Source organism: Pseudophryne corroboree, chromosome 11 (genome assembly GCF_028390025.1).
Source record: "Pseudophryne corroboree isolate aPseCor3 chromosome 11, aPseCor3.hap2, whole genome shotgun sequence".
In the NCBI taxonomy this organism is placed as follows: Eukaryota; Metazoa; Chordata; class Amphibia; order Anura; family Myobatrachidae; genus Pseudophryne; species Pseudophryne corroboree.
Window position 1 is genome coordinate 15,229,571 of NC_086454.1, and position 27,714 is coordinate 15,257,284.

Consider the following 27,714-nt stretch of genomic DNA (forward strand, 5'->3'; position numbering starts at 1 on the left):
ATAAGGGGCAGACTAGATGGGCCAAGTGGTTCTTATCTGCCGACAAATTCTATATTTCTATATTTCTATATACCTTGTCGGCGTTGTCTGAACGTTCTCTGCGGTCTGTTGGGGCGGGTGTCCCCCAAAAGCCACCTATATACTAGAGATGAGCGCCTGAAATTTTTCGGGTTTTGTGTTTTGGTTTTGGGTTCGGTTCCGCGGCCGTGTTTTGGGTTCGAACGCGTTTTGGCAAAACCTCACCGAATTATTTTTGTCGGATTCGGGTGTGTTTTGGATTCGGGTGTTTTTTTCCAAAAACACTAAAAAACAGCTTAAATCATAGAATTTGGGGGTCATTTTGATCCCAAAGTATTATTAACCTCAAAAACCATAATTTACACTCATTTTCAGTCTATTCTGAATACCTCACACCTCACAATATTATTTTTAGTCCTAAAATTTGCACCGAGGTCGCTGTGTGAGTAAGATAAGCGACCCTAGTGGCCGACACAAACACCGGGCCCATCTAGGAGTGGCACTGCAGTGTCACGCAGGATGTCCCTTCCAAAAAACCCTCCCCAAACAGCACATGACGCAAAGAAAAAAAGAGGCGCAATGAGGTAGCTGTGTGAGTAAGATTAGCGACCCTAGTGGCCGACACAAACACCGGGCCCATCTAGGAGTGGCACTGCAGTGTCACGCAGGATGGCCCTTCCAAAAAACCCTCCCCAAACAGCACATGACGCAAAGAAAAAAAGAGGCGCAATGAGGTAGCTGTGTGAGTAAGATTAGCGACCCTAGTGGCCGACACAAACACCGGGCCCATCTAGGAGTGGCACTGCAGTGTCACGCAGGATGGCCCTTCCAAAAAACCCTCCCCAAACAGCACATGACGCAAAGAAAAAAAGAGGCGCAATGAGGTAGCTGACTGTGTGAGTAAGATTAGCGACCCTAGTGGCCGACACAAACACCGGGCCCATCTAGGAGTGGCACTGCAGTGTCACGCAGGATGTCCCTTCCAAAAAACCCTCCCCAAACAGCACATGACGCAAAGAAAAAAAGAGGCGCAATGAGGTAGCTGTGTGAGTAAGATTAGCGACCCTAGTGGCCGACACAAACACCGGGCCCATCTAGGAGTGGCACTGCAGTGTCACGCAGGATGTCCCTTCCAAAAAACCCTCCCCAATCAGCACATGATGCAAAGAAAAAGAAAAGAAAAAAGAGGTGCAAGATGGAATTATCCTTGGGCCCTCCCACCCACCCTTATGTTGTATAAACAAAACAGGACATGCACACTTTAACCAACCCATCATTTCAGTGACAGGGTCTGCCACACGACTGTGACTGATATGACGGGTTGGTTTGGACCCCCCCCAAAAAAGAAGCAATTAATCTCTCCTTGCACAAACTGGCTCTACAGAGGCAAGATGTCCACCTCATCTTCACCCTCCGATATATCACCGTGTACATCCCCGTCCTCACAGATTATCAATTCGTCCCCACTGGAATCCACCATCTCAGCTCCCTGTGTACTTTGTGGAGGCAATTGCTGCTGGTCAATGTCTCCGCGGAGGAATTGATTATAATTCATTTTAATGAACATCATCTTCTCCACATTTTCTGGATGTAACCTCGTACGCCGATTGCTGACAAGGTGAGCGGCGGCACTAAACACTCTTTCGGAGTACACACTTGTGGGAGGGCAACTTAGGTAGAATAAAGCCAGTTTGTGCAAGGGCCTCCAAATTGCCTCTTTTTCCTGCCAGTATAAGTACGGACTGTGTGACGTGCCTACTTGGATGCGGTCACTCATATAATCCTCCACCATTCTATCAATGTTGAGAGAATCATATGCAGTGACAGTAGACGACATGTCCGTAATCGTTGTCAGGTCCTTCAGTCCGGACCAGATGTCAGCATCAGCAGTCGCTCCAGACTGCCCTGCATCACCGCCAGCGGGTGGGCTCGGAATTCTGAGCCTTTTCCTCGCACCCCCAGTTGCGGGAGAATGTGAAGGAGGAGATGTTGACAGGTCGCGTTCCGCTTGACTTGACAATTTTGTCACCAGCAGGTCTTTCAACCCCAGCAGACCTGTGTCTGCCGGAAAGAGAGATCCAAGGTAGGCTTTAAATCTAGGATCGAGCACGGTGGCCAAAATGTAGTGCTCTGATTTCAACAGATTGACCACCCGTGAATCCTTGTTAAGCGAATTAAGGGCTGCATCCACAAGTCCCACATGCCTAGCGGAATCGCTCCCTTTTAGCTCCTTCTTCAATGCCTCCAGCTTCTTCTGCAAAAGCCTGATGAGGGGAATGACCTGACTCAGGCTGGCAGTGTCTGAACTGACTTCACGTGTGGCAAGTTCAAAGGGCATCAGAACCTTGCACAACGTTGAAATCATTCTCCACTGCACTTGAGACAGGTGCATTCCATCTCCTATATCGTGCTCAATTGTATAGGCTTGAATGGCCTTTTGCTGCTCCTCCAACCTCTGAAGCATATAGAGGGTTGAATTCCACCTCGTTACCACTTCTTGCTTCAGATGATGGCAGGGCAGGTTCAGTAGTTTTTGGTGGTGCTCCAGTCTTCTGTACGTGGTGCCTGTACGCCGAAAGTGTCCCGCAATTTTTCTGGCCACCGACAGCATCTCTTGCACGCCCCTGTCGTTTTTAAAAAAATTCTGCACCACCAAATTCAAGGTATGTGCAAAACATGGGACGTGCTGGAATTTGCCCATATTTAATGCACACACAATATTGCTGGCGTTGTCCGATGCCACAAATCCACAGGAGAGTCCAATTGGGGTAAGCCATTCCGCGATGATCTTCCTCAGTTGCCGTAAGAGGTTTTCAGCTGTGTGCGTATTCTGGAAAGCGGTGATACAAAGCGTAGCCTGCCTAGGAAAGAGTTGGCGTTTGCGAGATGCTGCTACTGGTGCCGCCGCTGCTGTTCTTGCGGCGGGAGTCCATACATCTACCCAGTGGGCTGTCACAGTCATATAGTCCTGACCCTGCCCTGCTCCACTTGTCCACATGTCCGTGGTTAAGTGGACATTGGGTACAACTGCATTTTTTAGGAGACTGGTGAGTCTTTTTCTGACGTCCGTGTACATTCTCGGTATCGCCTGCCTAGAGAAGTGGAACCTAGATGGTATTTGGTAACGGGGGCACACTGCCTCAATAAATTGTCTAGTTCCCTGTGAACTAACGGCGGATACCGGACACACGTCTAACACCAACATAGTTGTCAAGGACTCAGTTATCCGCTTTGCAGTAGGATGACTGCTGTGATATTTCATCTTCCTCGCAAAGGACTGTTGAACAGTCAATTGCTTACTGGAAGTAGTACAAGTGGGCTTACGACTTCCCCTCTGGGATGACCATCGACTCCCAGCGGCAACAACAGCAGCGCCAGCAGCAGTAGGCGTTACACGCAAGGATGCATCGGAGGAATCCCAGGCAGGAGAGGACTCGTCAGACTTGCCAGTGACATGGCCTGCAGGACTATTGGCATTCCTGGGGAAGGAGGAAATTGACACTGAGGGAGTTGGTGGGGTGGTTTGCGTGAGCTTGGTTACAAGAGGAAGGGATTTACTGGTCAGTGGACTGCTTCCGCTGTCACCCAAAGTTTTTGAACTTGTCACTGACTTATTATGAATGCGCTGCAGGTGACGTATAAGGGAGGATGTTCCGAGGTGGTTAACGTCCTTACCCCTACTTATTACAGCTTGACAAAGGGAACACACGGCTTGACACCTGTTGTCCGCATTTCTGGTGAAATACCTCCACACCGAAGAGCTGATTTTTTTGGTATTTTCACCTGGCATGTCAACGGCCATATTCCTCCCACGGACAACAGGTGTCTCCACGGGTGCCTGACTTAAACAAACCACCTCACCATCAGAATCCTCCTGGTCAATTTCCTCCCCAGCGCCAGCAACACCCATATCCTCCTCATCCAGGTGTACTTCAACACTGACATCTTCAATCTGACTATCAGGAACTGGACTGCGGGTGCTCCTTCCAGCACTTGCAGGGGGCGTGCAAATGGTGGAAGGCGCATGCTCTTCACGTCCAGTGTTGGGAAGGTCAGGCATCGCAACCGACACAATTGGACTCTCCTTGTGGATTTGGGATTTCAAAGAACGCACAGTTCTTTGCGGTGCTTTTGCCAGCTTGAGTCTTTTCAGTTTTCTAGCGAGAGGCTGAGTGCTTCCATCCTCATGTGAAGCTGAACCACTAGCCATGAACATAGGCCAGGGCCTCAGCCGTTCCTTGCCACTCCGTGTGGTAAATGGCATATTGGCAAGTTTACGCTTCTCCTCCGACAATTTTATTTTAGGTTTTGGAGTCCTTTTTTTACTGATATTTGGTGTTTTGGTTTTGACATGCTCTGTACTATGCCATTGGGCATCGGCCTTGGCAGACGACGTTGCTGGCATTTCATCGTCTCGGCCATGACTAGTGGCAGCAGCTTCAGCACGAGGTGGAAGTGGATCTTGATCTTTCCCTAATTTTGGAACCTCAACATTTTTGTTCTCCATATTTTAATAGGCACAACTAAAAGGCACCTCAGGTAAACAATGGAGATGGATGGATTGGATACTAGTATACAATTATGGACGGGCTGCCGAGTGCCGACACAGAGGTAGCCACAGCCGTGAACTACCGCACTGTACACTGGTTGATAAAGAGATAGTCGTATACTCGTAACAACTAGTATGACTGACTATGACGGTATAAAGAATGAAAAAAAAACCACGGTTAGGTGGTATATGTTATAATACAATTATGGATGGACGGACTGCCTGCCGAGTTCCGACACAGAGGTAGCCACAGCCGTGAACTACCGCACTGTACACTGGTTGATAAAGAGATAGTAGTATACTCGTAACAACTAGTATGACACTATGACGGTATAAAGAATGAAAAAAAAACCACGGTTAGGTGGTATATATTATAATACAATTATGGATGGACGGACTGCCTGCCGAGTGCCGACACAGAGGTAGCCACAGCCGTGAACTACCGCACTGTACACTGGTTGATAAAGAGATAGTAGTATACTCGTAACAACTAGTATGACTGACTATGACGGTATAAAGAATGAAAAAAAAACCACGGTTAGGTGGTATATATTATAATACAATTATGGATGGACGGACTGCCTGCCGACTGCCGACACAGAGGTAGCCACAGCCGTGAACTACCGCACTGTACACTGGTTGATAAAGAGATAGTAGTATACTCGTAACAACTAGTATGACACTATGACGGTATAAAGAATGAAAAAAAAAATACCACGGTTAGGTGGTATATAATTATACAATTATGGATGGACGGACTGCCTGCCGAGTGCCGACTGCCGACACAGAGGTAGCCACAGCCGTGAACTACCGCACTGTACTGTGTCTGCTGCTAATATAGACTGGTTGATAAAGAGATAGTATACAACAATATACTACTATACTGGTGGTCAGGCACTGGTCACCACTAGTCACACTGGCAGTGGCACTCCTGCAGCAAAAGTGTGCACTGTTTAATTTTAAATTAATATAATATTATGTACTCCTGGCTCCTGCTATAACAACCTGCAGTGCTCCCCAGTCTCCCCCACAATTATTATAAGCTTTTATACATTGATGTGCAGCACACTGGGCTGAGCTGAGTGCACACAGACTGAGTCACACTGTGTGACTGCTGTGTATCGTTTTTTTCAGGCAGAGAACGGATATAGCAGAGAACGGATATATTAAATAAAAGTTAACTTAACAACAACTGCACTGGTCACTGTGGTAAACTCTGTCTGCACAATCTCGCTCTCTCTCTCTCTCTTCTAATCTATTCTAATGGAGAGGACGCCAGCCACGTCCTCTCCCTATCAATCTCAATGCACGTGTGAAAATGGCGGCGACGCGCGGCTCCTTATATAGAATCCGAGTCTCGCGAGAATCCGACAGCGTCATGATGACGTTCGGGCGCGCTCGGGTTAACCGAGCAAGGCGGGAAGATCCGAGTCGCTCGGACCCGTGAAAAAAAAAGTGAAGTTCGTGCGGGTTCGGATTCAAAGAAACCGAACCCGCTCATCTCTACTATATACAGTATGATTCTGATAATCAGAGACAACTGTGGCAAGTTTATTGCGCTTAAAGGCAGTGAGTTCTTTTTTATAGTTGTCAATCTGGATTTTCAGTTTTTCAATATAGTTACAAGATTTATCGTTTCTAATAGTCGCTAGGTGTGTGTTGTTAAAGGAATCTATGGACGTCTTAACCTTGGTCAATTCGTTGCCAACCTCCTCCACTACAAGTAGCATCAGATCTAATGAGCACTTATTAAGCACACCACACCAGCGGCTGCAGAATGTGGGGTTGTTTCTCCCTATAGTGGGGATATTACTGACCCTAAATCCTCTCGGAATTTGTTTTTTGCGATGGTATTCGGACAGAAACTGACCATGTAAATTAAGATCAACCTCCCTCTTGCTTAGTCTGAGCAGCTGGTGGTACAGGTCAGTAGTCGTCTCTGCTGGTAAGGTGTCAAAGTCTATTTGGTCAAACAGTACTTTTTCTGCGTCATCATCCGTTAGTGATACTATACCATGCTCTGCCTGCGACAAAAGATTGTCGTCCAGGAATCCAGCGCTGCCATGTGCCATAGTAAGGATCTCAGACCGGAGTATTTTTACCAAGCTGCTACAGTACCTGGTCTTCCCGAGGGTCACCCTACTTGGTACTGCCCAGGCCCACACTGCTTGGCTTCCAAGTTCAGAAGGAGTTGGGCATTACCAGTGTGGTATGACTGTAGAGCGTTGATTCCGATACAAACCTGTGGCTGGTGGACATCCACAATCAACTGCACACTTGGAACAAAAGCATATATACCAATAACAGTGGCTAAGCAGAACGGGGATTACAAACAGCGGGTATTGCAGTGTACCAGATTCACTAATAAAAATGGTGGGTGCAGGAAAAGAGATCCCCAGTAAACTGAGTCTCTCTAAACATAAAGCAGGGAAGTCCCGCACTCTCACCCAACACAGGTAGCTGCTGGGGTGCCAATCAAAGCCTGGCCCAATATGGGGTCAGACCTCATAGTACAATACAGAGTACAACCACCAGGGTGGAAGACAGATAGCACTCTCCAGTCTTGCTTAGTAAATGCCAAAAAATGTATTCAAAAATTATAATAATCATAATAATGATGGTTCCTCAAATGTCCATATCAAACAGAAATTGAAAGGGCTCACCAACGTTTCAGTCCCTAGCTGGGACCTTTTTCAAGGTAGTAGCAAATTAGAAAATAATCCAGCATAGTCACAGCGTCATCAGAGTAGTAAACACGGAACCAGGAGCACTGCAATATGCCTCCCAGGTCCCCTATATATGCCAACTCTGATGACTAAGCAAGACTGGAGAGTGCTATCTGTCTTCCACCCTGGTGGTTGTACTCTGTATTTATGTATGTATATATATATATATATATATATATATATATATATATATATATATATATATATATATATATATATATTATATATATTTTTTTTTTTTTTTTTCTTTTCTTTTCTTTGTCACTCAGAAAAGAAGCCTCACAGGTGCCCACAGGCTGCTCCAACATTTTAGTTTCTGATAGTTATTATAAAGCGAGACGTTGACGTAGCCTGTGAGCACCTATGAGGCTTCTTTTCTGAGTGACAATGAGTCCCTGACTGCTACCATTTCTATACTGCTTATTACATTACTGTTGGAAGGCACTGTGACAGGCTACAGAGTGCCCGTCCCCTTATGTTTGTCTCCACCCCCTCTTTGGAAACCCCCCTTCACAAATCCTGCGTTTGCCCCTGCGTTGGGGGGTGATGGCGGGGGCAGTGCCCCAGGCACCCATTACCAGTAGGGGTGGGGATGCTAATATTGGGGATTATTTTGCCATGGGGGGGGGGGGGGGGTCTATTTCTACTTGGGGGGTAAAAACGTTTCTGAATGTTTTTTTTTGTTTTTTTTTGGGGGGGGGAGGGGGAAAGGTCAGTTAAGGAGGCAAATTCAGAGAGATATATGAAGTCAGGTTGTATTTATAAGTCATCCTTGGGGTCAGTTATGTGGTGAGGGACAGGAGTCACTTCTGTATGTCTACATATTTTATGAGGGGCAGTCACAAATACTGTTTTTTCTTCTATTACATTCAGGGCTGTCATCAGAAACTGTTGGGCCTGGGACTAACAAAATAGGCTGGGCCCCCCTGGGGGTGGTGCTGTGAATAATGTGGGTGGAGCTTCAGTGGGGGTGCAGAAAAAAAAAAAGTGTTGTTATTAGAACATGTCAATCTATCATATTAACATACCTCCCAATTTTTGAAAGTTGGTAGGAGGGACAAAGACCCGCACCCAGAAATAGGAGGCGTGGCCTCACAGAAGGGCCATGATCACGAGTCACGCCACCGTTTTTGCGGCTGTGGGGGGTATGCCAAGCTCTTTGTAAGCAGCTGGTATGCCTCCTGTCCCTCTCTACCAGTGAACAGACGCTGTGCGCATGTGCAAGTGAGAGAGAGTCTCCCAACTGCCCCCCCACCGCGGGACACTGCAACCCGCGGGTGGGACTGTCCCATAAAAACGGGACTATCCCGCCAAAATCAGGACAGTTGAGAGGTATATATTAATTATATGATGCCCTTCCCCAGCGACCTCCCTCATGCGGAGTTTCCCAGTGAGCTACTTGGTCTGCCATGATCCTGCAGACATAATGTTGCCTTCTCTCTGATTTTTGCACATAACTCCCAACTTTACATGAAGCTGAAGAGGGACTCATTTGCACGGCAAAGCTGCACCCACCCGAAAAGGGGCATGACCACAGCAAAAGGGGCGTGGCTTTGCAGGAATGCCGCAACCGCCTGCCACGCCCCCATTTTCTGTCACTGAGGGGGCATGCCCAGCGCTCTGAGCTGCTGGCATGCCCCCTCTTCCTCTGTGTCCTGTGAATAGACGCTGTGCGCATGCGCACAGCGTCTATTCAGAGCTGCTCTGCTCTGCTAAGCAGAGCAGTGACTAAATGAGCCTCCCAACCATAGGTGTGCGCAGGGAGGGTGCCTCGTGCGCACAGGCACCCCCTAATGTCTGGCACTCCGATCACACATGCCTGATGCAGCGATCCCCGAGTAGGCTGATTACTGTCCCCTCTGTGCTGCACCCTGTCAGGACTGTATTACTGACCGGACGCCTGGGTTAATCAAGGGTGCCACTGCCACCGGCTTTCAAACTCCCGGCTCCACCTCCACATACAAAAACAGCGTGATGGGATGTGATTACGTCATGCTGCTCGCACGCGCACCCGCCACATGCCCACCTCTCTCCTTCTATGCTATGCCAACACCAGCCACTGATGAGCACGGAAGACAAATTCAATACTAAAAGGCGGTCGGCAGCAGCAATGACACGTCACTCGTTTTTCCAGCAGCAGCAGCAGTACTAGTCTGCGACTGTCAGTGTCAGTGAGTTACTGACTTGTAAGTAAGCTGCTGCAGTTTGGTATCCGTTCACATGGTCGACCATGTTATGGTCGACAGTCATTAGGTCGACCACTATTGGTCGACATGGACACATGGTCGACACATGAAAATGGTCGACACATGAAAAGGTCGACCTGAGTTTTTTTACTTTTTTTTCTTTTGGGGAACTTTTCCATACTTTACGATCCACGTGGACTACGATTGGAACGGTAATCTGTGCCGAGCGAAGCGGTAGCGGAGCGAAGGCACCATGCCCGAAGCATGGCGAGCGAAGCGGTGCACCAATTGGGGTTCCCAGTCACTTTACGCAAAAAACGACACCAAAAAAAGTTAAAAAACTCATGTCGACCTTTTCATGTGTCGACCTTTCATGTATCTACCATTTTCATGTGTCGACCATGTGACCATGTCCATGTCGACCAATAGTGGTCGACCTAATGACTGTTGACCATAACATGGTCGACCATTCATACCGGAACCCTGCAGTTTGCAGGAGAAAGTGAGAGGGAGCCAGACCAGGCTGAGGAGGAGCAGTGTAATTGCAGTTAGTGCCATCAGGGGTGTTTGTTTGGTGCACACCACAACATCTGACAATGTATCTGCTTTATTAGGATTGGTACAAGGGTGGATATTTTATATTGCGTTGACCGTCAATAGATGGTGCTAGACACACCCCTCCGATGGTGCACCCCCTAATAAAATGTGCTGCGCACGCCTATGCTCCCAACTGTACAGTCACACAGCATCTAAGCAGTAAGGGGTGACCGGCACGGCTAAAATACTTTAAACCATATCGGCATAGCTCCTTTGACGAGGATCGGCCACGGGTACCCACAACTTATTTTTATGTGACACTTTAATTTGAAAAAAGGTGCAATATTGCAATGAAAGGTCACCCCCCTCCCCCCCTCCCATCTTGTCACCCTAAGCAACTGCCTTGTTCTACTGGCCCCAATGTTAGGTGTAGGCCATGGAATATATGTATTTGAAGCTGGTGCAAAAATATTTGAAGTTGCAGATTGTAAGCTCTTGTGGGCAAGGCCCCGTCACTATCCTTCACAAAATATTTAGATAGGTTTGTCACAAAACGTGTTGCGTTCTTTATCTTGGCATTGTACCCTGATGTCCAATATACACCATGAATGCAGAAAAATAAGAGCATGGAGCACATTTACCAAGACTGAACCAGAATACGGACGCAGAGCCTAAATTCCCACCATGTCCTCTTTTCAGCAGCGGAAGTGTAGGGTTACCATGGCAACTCTTTGTCGCGCAGCCAATATAGAAAAAGTGACAGCTGGGACAAGAGGCGCGCAGGAAGATTAGGGAGACTGCAGAATTAGACATGTCGAGACAAAAGCAGCGTAGAAATCCGGGTTAAATGTAAATGATGTATTAATCACTAGTGGCCCACACAGGAGATTATTGATTCTTTGGATTTAAAGAGACAGACACAAAATAAGGAATACTTCCAGGTTCTGATTGCCCAGAAACTCCGCTTTTCTTAGAGAGCTCAAATTCTGATCACAATAACAGTATACTGTATAACACGATTGCTAGAGCTGCCGCCACATCACGCAGTGTAAGGGACAGAGCGGAGCTGCCGCACATGCCCAGTGGTAGCAGCTTCTTCTACCAAGTTTGCGTGTGTGGATATGAGTCCACTGGACCAGAGAGCAGCTGCCAGGAAGAAGAGACAGGAGCCTTACCATGAGGTGGGAGAATGTGCGTAATGGTTCTGTGTATATTTATTAATTAATTTATTATGGAAAGTTTAACCACGGTTCAAGGCACACTAACAGTCCAGGTTCTAACTTAGTAAAGCCATACTTGAGCACTGGTGACGTAATACCTCAGTTATTTTGAATTAACCATCTGTGCTCAAGCCTGGATATCTCTAAAACCTGGACTGTGCACTGATCACTCCTGGGGGCAGATGTACTAAAGCCTTGTAGTGAAGAGATAAAGTGGATGGAGATAAAGTACCAGCCAAACAGTTCATTTTTCAAATACAGCCTGTAACATGGCAGTTAGGAGCTGATTGACTGGTACTTTATCTATCTCCAAGGCTTAGTACATCTCCCCCTGGTTATTTATGGGGCAATCCAGCTGTCCAACCAATTGCCAGATTACCAGATCTTTGTTCAATGACAAAACACAGTCATACTTTCTTAGCATAGCAGGGCTGCACAAGCGTTCGCAGCCCTGCTATGCTAAAATACACTCCCCCATAGGCGGTGATTAGTTGATCGCACCAGCAGCAAAAAGTTACTTGGTGCGATCAACTCGGAATGACAGCCGATATCTCATGCGGGATTGCACAAGTCGCGGGGACACACTGAACAATCTGGACGATATGGCCTTATGATTTGGGCAAAAACAACATATCGGTCCAAAATCGTTCTAGTGTGTATGTACCCACCCTACGGAAACACATTTGGACAATAGCCCATATTTCCCATATCTGAATAAATTGTGCTGATCATCTAATGTGTACCCACGATTGCGTGCTCGCACGGAACGTATGCGAAATCACCCGATTATCAGTGCGTCACATAAAGGTGAATTTGTTGTGCGACATTATACACAGATATCCAAGGTAGCTGGAATAAATGAGTCTGACCTGTCCCTAGCTAGGACCAACCCAATACATAATAAAATTAGTCTGGGAGCTTACGTCTCTGCATGGGGTTACCCATGTAATGATCCTGTAGAGTCCCTAAAGGTTTAGAGCAGCGGTCGCCAACCCGTCGCTCACAAGCAACGGGTAGCTTGCAGCCGCAATCCGGGTAGCTCAACCCCCGGTGTCCTGCTGCCCAACCTCAGGAGGAGTCCTCGTTTAACTCCCCTGAGCCCGTCCGTCCGCGGCTCTCCTCAGGCTCGGAGGAGAAAATGCTAGAGGTCATATTTGACCTCTAGCGTCTGACTTGGATCACAGCTATATAGCGCTACTCGGAAGTGCTTAGCGTGGGGAGAAGATGCATATTCTGCCCTGACACCCCCTCTGATGAGCATTGCACCCACTGCCTGAAACCCATATCAACGGCATTTCACCTAGAGACTAAAACACGTGGCAACGAGCATTACACCCAGATCCTGACACCTGTGGCAACGAGCATTACACCCAGAGCCTGACACCTGTGGCAACGAGCATTACACCCAGAGCCTGATACCCCAGTCAACGAGCATTACACCCAGAGCCTGACACCCCTGTCAGCGAGCATTACACCCAGAGCCTGACACCCCTGTCAGCGAGCATTACACCCAGAGCCTGACACCCCAGTCAACGAGCATTACACCCAGAGCCTGACACCCCAGTCAGCGAGCATTACACCCAGAGCCTGACACCCCAGTCAGCGAGCATTACACCCAGAGCCTGACACCCCTGTCAACGAGAATTACACCCAGAGCTGACACCCCAGTCAACGAGCATTACACCTAGATCCTCACTCCCATGGCAACGAGCATTACACCCAGAGCCTAAAACCCCTCGCAATGAGCATTACACCCAGAGCCTGACACCCCTGTCAGCGAGCATTACACCCAGATCCTAAAATCCCAGTCAGCGAGCATTACACCCAGATCCTGACACCCGTGTCAACGTGCATTACACCCAGATCCTGACACCCCAGTCAGCGAGTATTACACCCAGAGCCTGACACCCCAGTCAGCGAGCATTACACCCAGAGCCTGACACCCCAGTCAGCGAGTATTACACCCAGAGCCTGACACCCCTGTCAACGAGCATTTTGCCCAGAGCCTGACGCCCCAGTCAGCGAGCATTACACCCAGAGCCTGACACCCCAGTCAGCGAGTATTACACCCAGAGCCTGACACCCCTGTCAACGAGCATTTTACCCAGAGCCTGACGCCCCAGTCAGCGAGTATTACACCCAGAGCCTGACACCCCTGTCAACGAGCATTTTACCCAGAGCCTGACACCCCAGTCAGCGAGCATTACACCCAGATCCTCACTCCCGTGGCAACGAGCATTACACCCAGATCCTGACACCCCAGTCAGCGAGCATTACACCCAGATCCTCACTCCCGTGGCAACAAGCATTACACCCAGATCCTGACACCTGTAGCAACGAGCATTACACCCAGATCCAAAAATCCCAGTCAACGAGCATTACACCCAGATCCTGACACCCGTGGCAATGAGCATTACACCGACAGCCTGACACCCATAGCAACGAGCATTACACCCAGAGCCTGAAACCCGTCAACAAGCATTCACCCAAATCCTGACACCCCTGTCAATGAGCATTACACCCAGAGCCTGAAACCCGTCAACGAGCATTTACACCCAGAGCCTGACACCCCTGTCAACGAGCATTTTACCCAGAGCCCGACGCCCCAGTCAGCGAGCATTACACCCAGAGCCTGACACCCCTGTCAACGAGCATTTTACCCAGAGCCCGACGCCCCAGTCAGCGAGCATTACACCCAGAGCCTGACACCCCAGTCAACGAGCATTACACCCAGATCCTCACTCCCGTGGCAGCGAGCATTACACCCAGAGCCTGACACCCCAGTCAGCGAGCATTACACCCAGAGCCTGACACCCCAGTCGGCGAGCATTACACCCAGATCCTCACTCCCGTGGCAACGAGCATTACACCCAGAGCCTGACACCCCAGTCAGCAGGCATTACACCCAGAGCCTGAAATCCGTGGCAATGAGCATTACACCCAGATCCTGAAACCTGTGGCAACAAGCGTTACGCCCAGAGCCTGACACCCCAGTCAGCGAGCATTACACCCAGAGCCTGACACACGTGGCAACGAGCATTACACTCAGAGCCTGACACCCCAGTCAGCGAGCATTACACCCAGAGCCTGACACCCCTGTCAACGAGCATGACACCCAGAGCCTAAAATCCCAGTCAGCGAGCATTACAACCAGAGCCTGACACCCCAGTCAGCAGGCATTACACCCAGAGCCTGAAATCCGTGGCAATGAGCATTACACCCAGATCCTGAAACCTGTGGCAACAAGCGTTACGCCCAGAGCCTGACACCCCAGTCAGCGAGCATTACACCCAGAGCCTGATACCCCAGTCAGCGAGCATTACACCCAGAGCCTGACACACGTGGCAACGAGCATTACACTCAGAGCCTGACACCCCAGTCAGCGAGCATTACACCCAGAGCCTGACACCCCTGTCAACGAGCATGACACCCAGAGCCTAAAATCCCAGTCAGCGAGCATTACAACCAGAGCCTGACACCCCAGTCAGCGAGCATTACACCCAGAGCCTGACACACGTGGCAACGAGCATTACACCCAGAGCCTGACACCCCAGTCAACGAGCATTACACCCAGAGCCTGACACCCCTGTCAATGAGCATTACACCCAGAGCCTGACACCCCAGTCGGCGAGCATTACACCCAGAGCCTAAAATCCCAGTCAGCAAGCATTACACCCAGATCCTGAAACCTGTGGCAACAAGCATTACACCCAGATCCTGAAACCTGTGGCAACGAGCATTACACCCAGATCCTGAAACCTGTGGCAACAAGCGTTACACCCAGAGCCTAAAACCCCTGGCAATGAGCATTACACCTAGAGCCTGACACCCCAGTCAGCGAGCATTACACCCAGATCCTGACACCCCTGTCAACGAGAATTACACCCAGAGCCTGAAACCCATGGCAAAGAGCATCACACCCAGAGCCTGATACCAGTAGCAACAAGCATGACACCCAGAGTATGAAACCCCTGGCAACAAGCATGGAAACCAGAGCATGAAACCCATGGCAACAAGCATGGAACCCCTGACAATGAGCAGGTAATTTAAAAGCAATTAGAAGCCTTACTGTGTGGTATAATGTGTCAGGGGCATTGCGGTGTGGGGTATAATGTGTCAGTGGCATTGCGGTGTGGGGTATAATGTGTCAGTGGCATTGCGGTGTGGGCAGTGGCGTAAGTTTATCCCAGTTGCCCGGAGGCAAGAAAAATATTGGTGCCCCCCCCCCATATATCATCCGTGAGCCAATAAGATGCCGTTTTGAGATCCGAGTAACACAGAGTAAAACCGAACCCGCTCATCTCTAATTCTAACTATATGAAGCTACTACAAAACCATTGCAACTAGGCAGATCTATGTAGCAGTGACATGTGGTGCGGTGGGGTGAGGCAGAGTCTTTACTGTCATACTAACGTTTGTGGCAGACTTGACTGTATAAAGTATATGAAAAATACAAAGAATATGTTTGAAATATCTTCTTTGCATTATTCTAATAATTCCAAAACTCCAGAGTGAAAAGTCTATGGCAGGTGAGGCAGTGCTTCACCTGGCTAACTTTTCTGCTCATCTCTGATCAAAACTCACCCAATTTCCAGGAGTTTATACTGCTGCACCTGTGTATAATGCCCACATGTATATACTGCTGCACCTGTGTATAATGCCCACATGTACCCTTTGGCTCATATATTGCATGTAAATCTGGCTCTGGTGATAGCCAGTGGCTCCTACGCCATTTAGCTCACCGCACGTCCCTGCTATGTAGGGGTCCAACCACACACTACATAGATCTGCCCAGTCACTCACAATGCTGATTATTTCTCTGACAATTAATTTGCAAGTATCATATCCAGGATTGGAACCCACAACCTATTACGCTGGTAGCATGCACCTTACTGATGGAGGTATCTGCTCTTGCATAGGAAATATGAGAATTCTAACTACAGTATATGAAGTTACTTGTAATTGTCAGAGAAATGACTTTATATAGTTAGAATTCTCATGTTTCATTTATAGGAGCAAATAGCTTCATCAGTAAGGTGTCTGCTTCCAATATATCTATAATAAAGAGGGTGTGATTTGTAAGGTGTAGTGACTAGTGGGGAAGTCTGCTACGGAAGAGATACCGGCTGCTGTCAATTAACTTAATTGATTAATGTCGATGAACACACAGAACCGGAGGAGAGGTGCCCCCTTCAAAGCAGGAGCCCGGCGGCAGCTGACTCCGTTGCCTCCCAGAGTTCTGCCTCTGGTAATGGGGTATAATGCGTCAGTGGCCTTGCGGTGTGGGGTATAATGCGTCAGTGGCCTTGCGGTGTGGGGTATAATGTGTCAGTGGCCTTGCGGTGTGGGGTATAATGTGTCAGTGGCCTTGCGGTGTGGGGTATAATGTGGCAGTGGCATTGCGGTGTGGGGTATAATGTGTCAGTGGCATTGCGGTGTGGGGTATAATGTGTCAGTGGCCTTGCGGTGTGGGGTATAATGTGGCAGTGGCATTGCGGTGTGGGGTATAATGTGTCAGTGGCATTGCGGTGTGGGGTATAATGTGTCAGTGGCATTGCGGTGTGGGGTATAATGTGTCAGGGGCATTACAGTGTGGCACATAATGTAATGTATCATGAGCATAGCAACAATATCACTGTATTATTTAAATCCATAGTTGTTTTTCTGTAAAACATTTATTTCATTTTCATTAAATGACCTTACATTTTTTGGTTATTAGCCTGATTTTTTTTTTTTGCCAAAATTTTTAGTGCTCTTTAGGAGGTTCAATTTTTCTCGAGCAGCTCACACCCCACTTAAGATCGGAGACCACTGGTTTAGAGGAATGAATGGGCTCCTGGTAGGGGAGGGGGGGGGGGTCACCAGAGATTATACCATCATCAGCAGAAGTTGGGACTCGGCAGGCCAATCAGGGAAATGGGCGTGGCTTTGCTGGGCATTTTGGCGGTTAAAGCCGAGCTCCTTGCTCCCTGTCCCATTGAAAAAAAAAAAAAAAAAAGAAGTATTTTGCAATCGATGGCAGAGCACCATTGGATTTCCACCACTGATGTTTAAACCATCAACCGGCGCAGTCCAAAATATAAATAAAGGAGCCGCACCGACTGCTGCCAAACATCACCGGCCGGCACTCACTGGCAGTTTGTGTGGCTCTCCTATTGGAGTTTCGGATTACGCTGCGGCCCCACATCTGGGACCGCCACGGGGTAGGTGTATCAGGTAATCGGAGCCGTGGGTGGATTGCTGCAGCTTTATATCAGGCAGTTCTCTACTCGTGGGCTCGGAGATATCACAGTTTGAATTCTGTTACACTTCACCGACTCCCGCTTCTCCCACAGCGAGGAACAAATAAGAAGGAGAAAGTGGCCTTAAATTGAAACTGCATTTCTCTCTGCTGCCAAGGAGGAAACAAGCGCAGCGCCACGTGAATAAAATATGGCTCAGCATCATCCTGGCAGAAACAGGAAAACGGGAGCTGTGCGGGGGGACAATAACCTGTCATCATGAGCCCGCCGCTCTACAATAAGCACCCAGGCATGTGATCGGTGAATGACACTCATTGTGCTCCTGCAATGATTATCTCATTAACACGCCCCCACTGGAAAATTCTAACATGTAACTTCTACTCACCCTGCTGCAACACTTATAGGAGCACCATGGATTGAAGGAGGAAACAGTTTCCTGGAAATGGCTTCCATCCACCCGAGTGTCCTAACTTGGCTGCAATTTCTATGTCTTTGGGAGGGGATCATCCCCCTCACCCCAATCTCTGGAATCACAGTACTGGGGCTTAGTGCATTCACAATCTGCAACCTGTAGTTCTGGAATATACAAGCTGCCAATGAGGATGGTAAATGATCCAACTGGCAGGTGGAAGTGCACAGCGGAGGCATTTCATTTCTCTGACGTCCTAAGTGGATGCTGGGACTCCGTAAGGACCATGGGGAATAGCGGCTCCGCAGGAGACTGGGCACAACTATAAAGAAAGCTTTAGGACTACCTGGTGTGCACTGGCTCCTCCCACTATGACCCTCCTCCAGACCTCAGTTAGAATCCTGTGCCCGGCCGAGCTGGATGCACACTAGGGGCTCTCCTGAGCTCCTAGAAAGAAAGTATATTTAGGTTTTTTATTTTACAGTGAGATCTGCTGGCAACAGACTCACTGCAGCGAGGGACTAAGGGGAGAAGAAGCGAACCTACCTAACAGGTGGTAGTTTGGGCTTCTTAGGCTACTGGACACCATTAGCTCCAGAGGGATCGACCGCAGGACCCGACCTTGGTGTTCGTTCCCGGAGCCGCGCCGCCGGCCCCCTTACAGAGCCAGAAGCAAGAAGTGTTCCGGAAAATCGGCGGCAGAAGACTTCTGTCTTCAACAAGGTAGCGCACAGCACTGGAGCTGTGTGCCATTGCTCCTCATGCACACCTCACACTCCGGTCACTGATGGGTGCAGGGCGCTGGGGGGGGGCGCCCTGAGGGCAATATAAAAGACACCTTGGCTGGCAAATCATCACAATATATAGTCCCAGGGCTATATATGTGATAAATTACCCCTGCCAGAATCCATAAAAAAGCGGGAGAAAAGTCAGCCGAAAAAGGGGCGGGGCTATCTCCCTCAGCACACTGGCGCCATTTTTTTCTTCACAGTGCAGCTGGAAGACAGCTCCCCAGGCTCTCCCCTGTAGTTTTCAGGCTCAAAGGGTTAAAAAGAGAGGGGGGGGCACTAAATTTAGGCGCAATATATGTATACAAGCAGCTATTGGGGGGAAAAAATCACTCAGTTATAGTGTTAATCCCTGCATTATATAGCGCTCTGGTGTGTGCTGGCATACTCTCTCTCTGTCTCCCCAAAGGACTTTGTGGGGTCCTGTCCTCAGTCAGAGCATTCCCTGTGTGTGTGCGGTGTGTCGGTACGGCTGTGTCGACATGTTGGATGAGGAAGGTTACGTGGAGGCGGAGCAGAGGCCGATAAATGGGATGTCGCCCCCTGTGGGGCCAACACCAGAGTGGATGGATAGGTGGAAGGTATTAACCGACAATGTCAACTCCTTACATAAAAGGCTGGATGACGTAACAGCTGTGGGACAGCCGGCTTCTCAGCCCGCGCCTGCCCAGGCGTCTCAAAGGCCATCAGGGGCTCAAAAAACGCCCGTTACCTCAGATGGCAGACACAGATGTCGACACGGAGTCTGACTCCAGTGTCGACGAGGTTGAGATATATACACAATCCACTAGGAACATCCGTTACATGATCTCGGCAATGAAAAATGTGTTACACATTTCTGACATGAACCCAAGTACCACATAAAAGGGGTTTTATTTTTGGGGAGAAAAAGCAGCCAGTGTTTTGTTCCCCCATCAGATGAATGAATGAAGTGTGTAAAGAAGCGTGGGTTCCCCCGATAAGAAACTGGTAATTTCTAAAAAGTTACTGATGGCGTACCCTTTCCCGCCAGAGGATAGGTCACGTTGGGAGATATCCCCTAGGGTGGATAAGGCGTTCACACGTTTGTCAAAAAAGGTGGCACTGCCGTCTTAGGATACGGCCACCTTGAAAGAGCCTGCTGATAAAAAAGCAGGAGGCTATCCTGAAGTCTGTATATACACACTCAGGTTATATACTGAGACCTGCAATTGCCTCAGCATAAATAGTGCTGCTGCAGCGTGGTCTGATACCCTGTCAGATAATATTAATACCCTAGACAGGGGTAATATTTTGCTAACATAGAGCATATTAAAGACGTCGTCTTATATATGAAGGATGCACAGAGGGATATTTGCCGGCTGGCATCCAGAATTAATGCAATGTCCATTCTGCCAGGAGGGTATTAGAAACCTGGCAGTGGACAGGTGATGCTGCCTTTAAAAGGCACATGGAGATTCTGCCTTATAAGGGTGAGGAATTGTTTGGGGAGGGTCTCTGGGACCTTGTATCCACAGCAACAGCTGGGAAGAATTTTTTTTAACCTCAGGTTTCCTCACAGCCTAAGAAAGCACCGTATTTTCAGGTACAGTCCTTTCGGCTTCAGAAAAGCAAGCGGGTCAAAGGCGCTTCCTTTCTGCACAGAGGCAAGGGAAGAAGGAAAAAGCTGTACCAGACAGCCAGTTCCCAGGATCAAAAATCTTCCCCCGCTTCCTCTGAGTCCACCGCATGACGCTGGGGCTCCACAGGTGGAGACAGGTGCGGTGGGGGCGCGTCTCGGGAACTTCAGGGACCAGTGGGCTTGCCCACAGGTGGATCCCTAGGTTCTGCAAGTAGTATCACAGGGATACAGGCTGGAGTTTGAGGCGACTCCCCCTCGCCGTTACCTCACATCAGCCTTGCCTGCTGCCCTCGGAGAAAGGGAGGTAGTACTGGCGGCAATTCACAAGCTGTACTTCCAGCAGGTGAAATCAAGGTACCCCTCCTTCAACAAGGCCGGGGTTACTATTCCAAAATGTTGTGGTACCGAAACCAGACGGTTCGGTGAGACCCATTCTAAAATTGAAATCCTTGAACACTTATATACGAAGGTTCAAGTTCAAAATGGAATCGCTCAGGGCGATTATTGCAAGCCTGGAGAATTTCATGGTATCACTGGACATCAAGGATGCTTACCTGCATGTCCCTATTTACTAGAGATGAGCGGGTTCGGTTTCTCTGAATCCGAACCCGCACGAACTTCATGTTTTTTTTCACGGGTCCGAGCGACTCGGATCTTCCCGCCTTGCTCGGTTAACCCGAGCGCGCCCGAACGTCATCATGACGCTGTCGGATTCTCGCGAGACTCGGATTCTATATAAGGAGCCGCGCGTCGCCGCCATTTTCACACGTGCATTGAGATTGATAGGGAGAGGACGTGGCTGGCGTCCTCTCCATTTAGATTAGGAGAGAGAGAGAGAGATTGACCTGAGGCTGATACTGTAGAAGAGAGTGCAGAGTTTAGTGACTGACCACAGTGACCACCAGCAGTGCAGTTGTTTTATTTAATATATCCGTTCTCTGCCTGAAAAAAACGGTACACACAGTGACTCAGTCACATACCATATCTGTGTGCACTGCTCAGCCCAGTGTGCTGCATGCCTGCATCATCTATGTATATATTATATATCTGACTGTGCTCAGCTCACACAGCTTATAATTGTGGGGGAGACTGGGGAGCACTGCAGTGCCAGTTATAGGTTATAGCAGGAGCCAGGAGTACAAGACAGTCACATACCATATCTGTGTGCACTGCTCAGCCCAGTGTGCTGCATCATCTATGTATATATTATATATCTGACTGTGCTCAGCTCACACAGCTTATAATTGTGGGGGAGACTGGGGAGCACTGCAGTGCCAGTTATAGGTTATAGCAGGAGCCAGGAGTACATAATATTATATTAAAATTAAACAGTGCACACTTTTGCTGCAGGAGTGCCACTGCCAGTGTGACTGACCAGTGACCTGACCACACTGACCACCAGTATAGTTAGTAGTATACTATATTGTGATTGCCTGAAAAAGTTAAACACTCGTCGTGTGACTTCACTTGTGTGGTGTTTTTTTTTTAATTCTATAAAAAACTCATTCTGCTGACAGACAGTGTCCAGCAGGTCCGTCATTATATAATATATATACCTGTCCGGCTGCAGTAGTGATATATATATATTTTTTATATCATTATTTATCATCCAGTCGCAGCAGACACAGTACGGTAGTTCACGGCTGTAGCTACCTCTGTGTCGGCACTCGGCAGTCCATCCATAATTGTATACCACCTACCCGTGGTTTTTTTTTCTTTCTTCTTTATACATACATACTACTACATCTCTTTATCAACCAGTCTATATTAGCAGCAGACACAGTACAGTACGGTAGTTCACGGCTGTGGCTACCTCTGTGTCGGCACTCGGCAGTCCGTCCATAATTGTATACCACCTAACCGTGGTTTTTTTTTCTTTCTTCTTCATACATACATACTACGACATCTCTTTATCAACCAGTCTATATTAGCAGCAGACACAGTACAGTACGGTAGTTCACGGCTGTGGCTACCTCTGTGTCGGCACTCGGCAGTCCGTCCATAATTGTATACCACCTAACCGTGGTTTTTTTTTCTTTCTTCTTCATACATACATACGACATCTCTTTATCAACCAGTCTATATTAGCAGCAGACACAGTACGGTAGTTCACGGCTGTAGCTACCTCTGTGTCGGCACTCGGCAGTCCGTCCATAATTGTATACTAGTATCCATCCATCTCCATTGTTTACCTGAGGTGCCTTTTAGTTGTGCCTATTAAAATATGGAGAACAAAAATGTTGAGGTTCCAAAATTAGGGAAAGATCAAGATCCACTTCCACCTCGTGCTGAAGCTGCTGCCACTAGTCATGGCCGAGACGATGAAATGCCAGCAACGTCGTCTGCCAAGGCCGATGCCCAATGACATAGTACAGAGCATGTCAAATCCAAAACACCAAATATCAGTAAAAAAAGGACTCCAAAACCTAAAATAAAATTGTCGGAGGAGAAGCGTAAACTTGCCAATATGCCATTTACCACACGGAGTGGCAAGGAACGGCTGAGGCCCTGGCCTATGTTCATGGCTAGTGGTTCAGCTTCACATGAGGATGGAGGCACTCAGCCTCTAGCTAGAAAAATGAAAAGACTCAAGCTGGCAAAAGCAGTAGCACCGCAAAGAACTGTGCGTTCTTCGAAATCCCAAATCCACAAGGAGAGTCCAATTGTGTCGGTTGCGATGCCTGACCTTCCCAACACTGGACGTGAAGAGCATGCGCCTTCCACCATTTGCACGCCCCCTGCAAGTGCTGGAAGGAGCACCCGCAGTCCAGTTCCTGATAGTCAGATTGAAGATGTCAGTGTTGAAGTACACCAGGATGAGGAGGATATGGGTGTTGCTGGCGCTGGGGAGGAAATTGACCAGGAGGATTCTGATGGTGAGGTGGTTTGTTTAAGTCAGGCACCCGGGGAGACACCTGTTGTCCGTGGGAGGAATATGGCCATTGACATGCCTGGTGAAAATACAAAAAAAAATCAGCTCTTCGGTGTGGAACTATTTCAACAGAAATGCGGACAACAGGTGTCAAGCCGTGTGTTCCCTTTGTCAAGCTGTAATAAGTAGGGGTAAGGACGTTAACCACCTCGGAACATCCTCCCTTATACGTCACCTGCAGCGCATTCATAATAAGTCAGTGACAAGTTCAAAAACTTTGGGTGACAGCGGAAGCAGTCCACTGACCAGTAAATCCCTTCCTCTTGTAACCAAGCTCACGCAAACCACCCCACCAACTCCCTCAGTGTCAATTTCCTCCTTCCCCAGGAATGCCAATAGTCCTGCAGGCAATGTCACTGGCAATTCTGACGAGTCCTCTCCTGCCTGGGATTCCACCGATGCATCCTTGCGTGTAACGCCTACTGCTGCTGGCGCTGCTGTTGTTGCTGCTGGGAGTCGATGGTCATCCCAGAGGGGAAGTCGTAAGCCCACTTGTACTACTTCCAGTAAGCAATTGACTGTTCAACAGTCCTTTGCGAGGAAGATGAAATATCACAGCAGTCATCCTGCTGCAAAGCGGATAACTGAGGCCTTGACAACTATGTTGGTGTTAGACGTGCGTCCGGTATCCGCCGTTAGTTCACAGGGAACTAGACAATTTATTGAGGCAGTGTGCCCCCGTTACCAAATACCATCTAGGTTCCACTTCTCTAGGCAGGCGATACCGAGAATGTACACGGACGTCAGAAAAAGACTCACCAGTGTCCTAAAAAATGCAGTTGTACCCAATGTCCACTTAACCACGGACATGTGGACAAGTGGAGCAGGGCAGGGTCAGGACTATATGACTGTGACAGCCCACTGGGTAGATGTATGGACTCCCGCCGCAAGAACAGCAGCGGCGGCACCAGTAGCAGCATCTCGCAAACGCCAACTCTTTCCTAGGCAGGCTACGCTTTGTATCACCGGTTTCCAGAATACGCACACAGCTGAAAACCTCTTACGGCAACTGAGGAAGATCATCGCGGAATGGCTTACCCCAATTGGACTCTCCTGTGGATTTGTGGCATCGGACAACGCCAGCAATATTGTGTGTGCATTAAATATGGGCAAATTCCAGCACGTCCCATGTTTTGCACATACCTTGAATTTGGTGGTGCAGAATTATTTAAAAAACGACAGGGGCGTGCAAGAGATGCTGTCGGTGGCCAGAAGAATTGCGGGACACTTTCGGCGTACAGGCACCACGTACAGAAGACTGGAGCACCACCAAAAACTACTGAACCTGCCCTGCCATCATCTGAAGCAAGAAGTGGTAACGAGGTGGAATTCAACCCTCTATATGCTTCAGAGGTTGGAGGAGCAGCAAAAGGCCATTCAAGCCTATACAATTGAGCACGATATAGGAGGTGGAATGCACCTGTCTCAAGTGCAGTGGAGAATGATTTCAACGTTGTGGAAGGTTCTGATGCCCTTTGAACTTGCCACACGTGAAGTCAGTTCAGACACTGCCAGCCTGAGTCAGGTCATTCCCCTCATCAGGCTTTTGCAGAAGAAGCTGGAGACATTGAAGGAGGAGCTAACACGGAGCGATTCCGCTAGGCATGTGGGACTTGTGGATGGAGCCCTTAATTCGCTTAACAAGGATTCACGGGTGGTCAATCTGTTGAAATCAGAGCACTACATTTTGGCCACCGTGCTCGATCCTAGATTTAAAGCCTACCTTGGATCTCTCTTTCCGGCAGACACAAGTCTGCTGGGGTTGAAAGACCTGCTGGTGAGAAAATTGTCAAGTCAAGCGGAACGCGACCTGTCAACATCTCCTCCTTCACATTCTCCCGCAACTGGGGGTGCGAGGAAAAGGCTCAGAATTCCGAGCCCACCCGCTGGCGGTGATGCAGGGCAGTCTGGAGCGACTGCTGATGCTGACATCTGGTCCGGACTGAAGGACCTGACAACGATTACGGACATGTCGTCTACTGTCACTGCATATGATTCTCTCACCATTGAAAGAATGGTGGAGGATTATATGAGTGACCGCATCCAAGTAGGCACGTCACACAGTCCATACTTATACTGGCAGGAAAAAGAGGCAATTTGGAGGCCATTGCACAAACTGGCTTTATTCTACCTAAGTTGCCCTCCCACAAGTGTGTACTCCGAAAGAGTGTTTAGTGCCGCCGCTCACCTTGTCAGCAATCGGCGTACGAGGTTACATCCAGAAAATGTGGAGAAGATGATGTTCATTAAAATGAATTATAATCAATTCCTCCGCGGAGACATTGACCAGCAGCAATTGCCTCCACAAAGGGAGCTGAGATGGTGGATTCCAGTGGGGACGAATTGATAATCTGTGAGGAGGGGGATGTACACGGTGATATATCGGAGGGTGATGATGAGGTGGACATCTTGCCTCTGTAGAGCCAGTTTGTGCAAGGAGAGATTAATTGCTTCTTTTTTGGGGGGGGTCCAAACCAACCCGTCATATCAGTCACAGTCGTGTGGCAGACCCTGTCACTGAAATGATGGGTTGGTTAAAGTGTGCATGTCCTGTTTATACAACATAAGGGTGGGTGGGAGGGCCCAAGGACAATTCCATCTTGCACCTCTTTTTTCTTTTATTTTTCTTTGCGTCATGTGCTGTTTGGGGAGGGTTTTTTGGAAGGGACATCCTGCGTGACACTGCAGTGCCACTCCTAAATGGGCCCGGTGTTTGTGTCGGCCACTAGGGTCGCTAATCTTACTCACACAGTCAGCTACCTCATTGCGCCTCTTTTTTTCTTTGCGTCATGTGCTGATTGGGGAGGGTTTTTTGGAAGGGACATCCTGCGTGACACTGCAGTGCCACTCCTAAATGGGCCCGGTGTTTGTGTCGGCCACTAGGGTCGCTAATCTTACTCACACAGTCAGCTACCTCATTGCGCCTCTTTTTTTCTTTGCGTCATGTGCAAATTGGGGAGGGTTTTTTGGAAGGGACATCCTGCGTGACACTGCAGTGCCACTCCTAAATGGGCCCGGTGTTTGTGTCGGCCACTAGGGTCGCTAATCTTACTCACACAGTCAGCTACCTCATTGCGCCTCTTTTTTTCTTTGCGTCATGTGCTGATTGGGGAGGGTTTTTTGGAAGGGACATCCTGCGTGACACTGCAGTGCCACTCCTAAATGGGCCCGGTGTTTGTGTCGGCCACTAGGGTCGCTAATCTTACTCACACAGTCAGCTACCTCATTGCGCCTCTTTTTTTCTTTGCGTCATGTGCTGATTGGGGAGGGTTTTTTGGAAGGGACATCCTGCGTGACACTGCAGTGCCACTCCTAAATGGGCCCGGTGTTTGTGTCGGCCACTAGGGTCGCTTATCTTACTCACACAGTCAGCTACCTCATTGCGCCTCTTTTTTTCTTTGCGTCATGTGCTGATTGGGGAGGGTTTTTTGGAAGGGACATCCTGCGTGACACTGCAGTGCCACTCCTAGATGGGCCAGGTGTTTGTGTCGGCCACTAGTGTCGCTTAGCTTAGTCATCCAGCGACCTTGGTGCAAATTTTAGGACTAAAAATAATATTGTGAGGTGTGAGGTATTCAGAATAGACTGAAAATGAGTGGAAATTATGGTTTTTGAGGTTAATAATAATATGGGATCAAAATGACCCCCAAATTCTATGATTTAAGCTGTTTTTTAGTGTTTTTTTAAAAAAACACCCGAATCCAAAACACACCCGAATCCGACAAAAAAAATTCGGTGAGGTTTTGCCAAAACGCGGTCGAACCCAAAACACGGCCGCGGAACCGAACCCAAAACCCGAAAAATTTCAGGCGCTCATCTCTACTATTTACCCTCTTCACCAGGAGTACCTCAAAATTGTGGTACAGGATTGTCATTACCATTTCCAGACGTGGCCGTTGGTCTGTCCCCGGCACCGAGGTATTTACCAAGGTAATGGCCGAAATAATTATCCCGTACTTGGACGATCTCCTTATAAAGGCGAGGTCCAGGGAGCAGTTGTTCGTCGGAGTAGCACTATCTCGGGAAGTGCTACAACAGCACGGCTGGTTTCTGAATATTCCAAAGTCGCAGCTGGTTCCTACGACGCGTCTACTGTTCCTGGGTATGGTTCTGGACACAGAACAGGATAAAAAGGGTTTCTCCCGGAGGAGAAGTCCAAGGAGTTGTCGTCTCTAGACAGAGACCTCCTAATACAAATACAGGTGTCGGTCATCAATGCACGCGAGCCCTGGGAAAGATGGTAGCTTCTTACGAAGAAATTCCATTCGCCAGGTCCCATGCAAGGATGTTCCAGTGGGATCTGTGGGACAAGTGGTCCGGGTCGCATCTTCAGATGCATCGGCGGATAACCCTGTCTCCAAGGGCCAGGGTGTCGCTGTTGTGGTGGCTGCAGAGTGCTCATCTTCTAGGGGGCCGCAGATTCGGCATACAGGACTGGGTCCTGGTGACCACGGATGCCAGCCTTCGAGGCTGGGGGGCAGTCACACAGGGAAGAAACTTCCAAGGC

At 48.7% G+C, this 27,714-nt stretch overlaps 1 protein-coding gene and 1 pseudogene across 2 annotated transcripts in view; both read right to left on the reverse strand.

Annotated features, from left to right (window-relative positions):
• TRIM44 (tripartite motif containing 44) overlaps positions 1-27,714 on the reverse strand; it is a 144,651-nt gene that overhangs the window by 106,546 nt on the left and 10,391 nt on the right. The window lies entirely within an intron of this gene.
• Positions 6,674-6,790, reverse strand: LOC134971526 (5S ribosomal RNA; annotated as a pseudogene).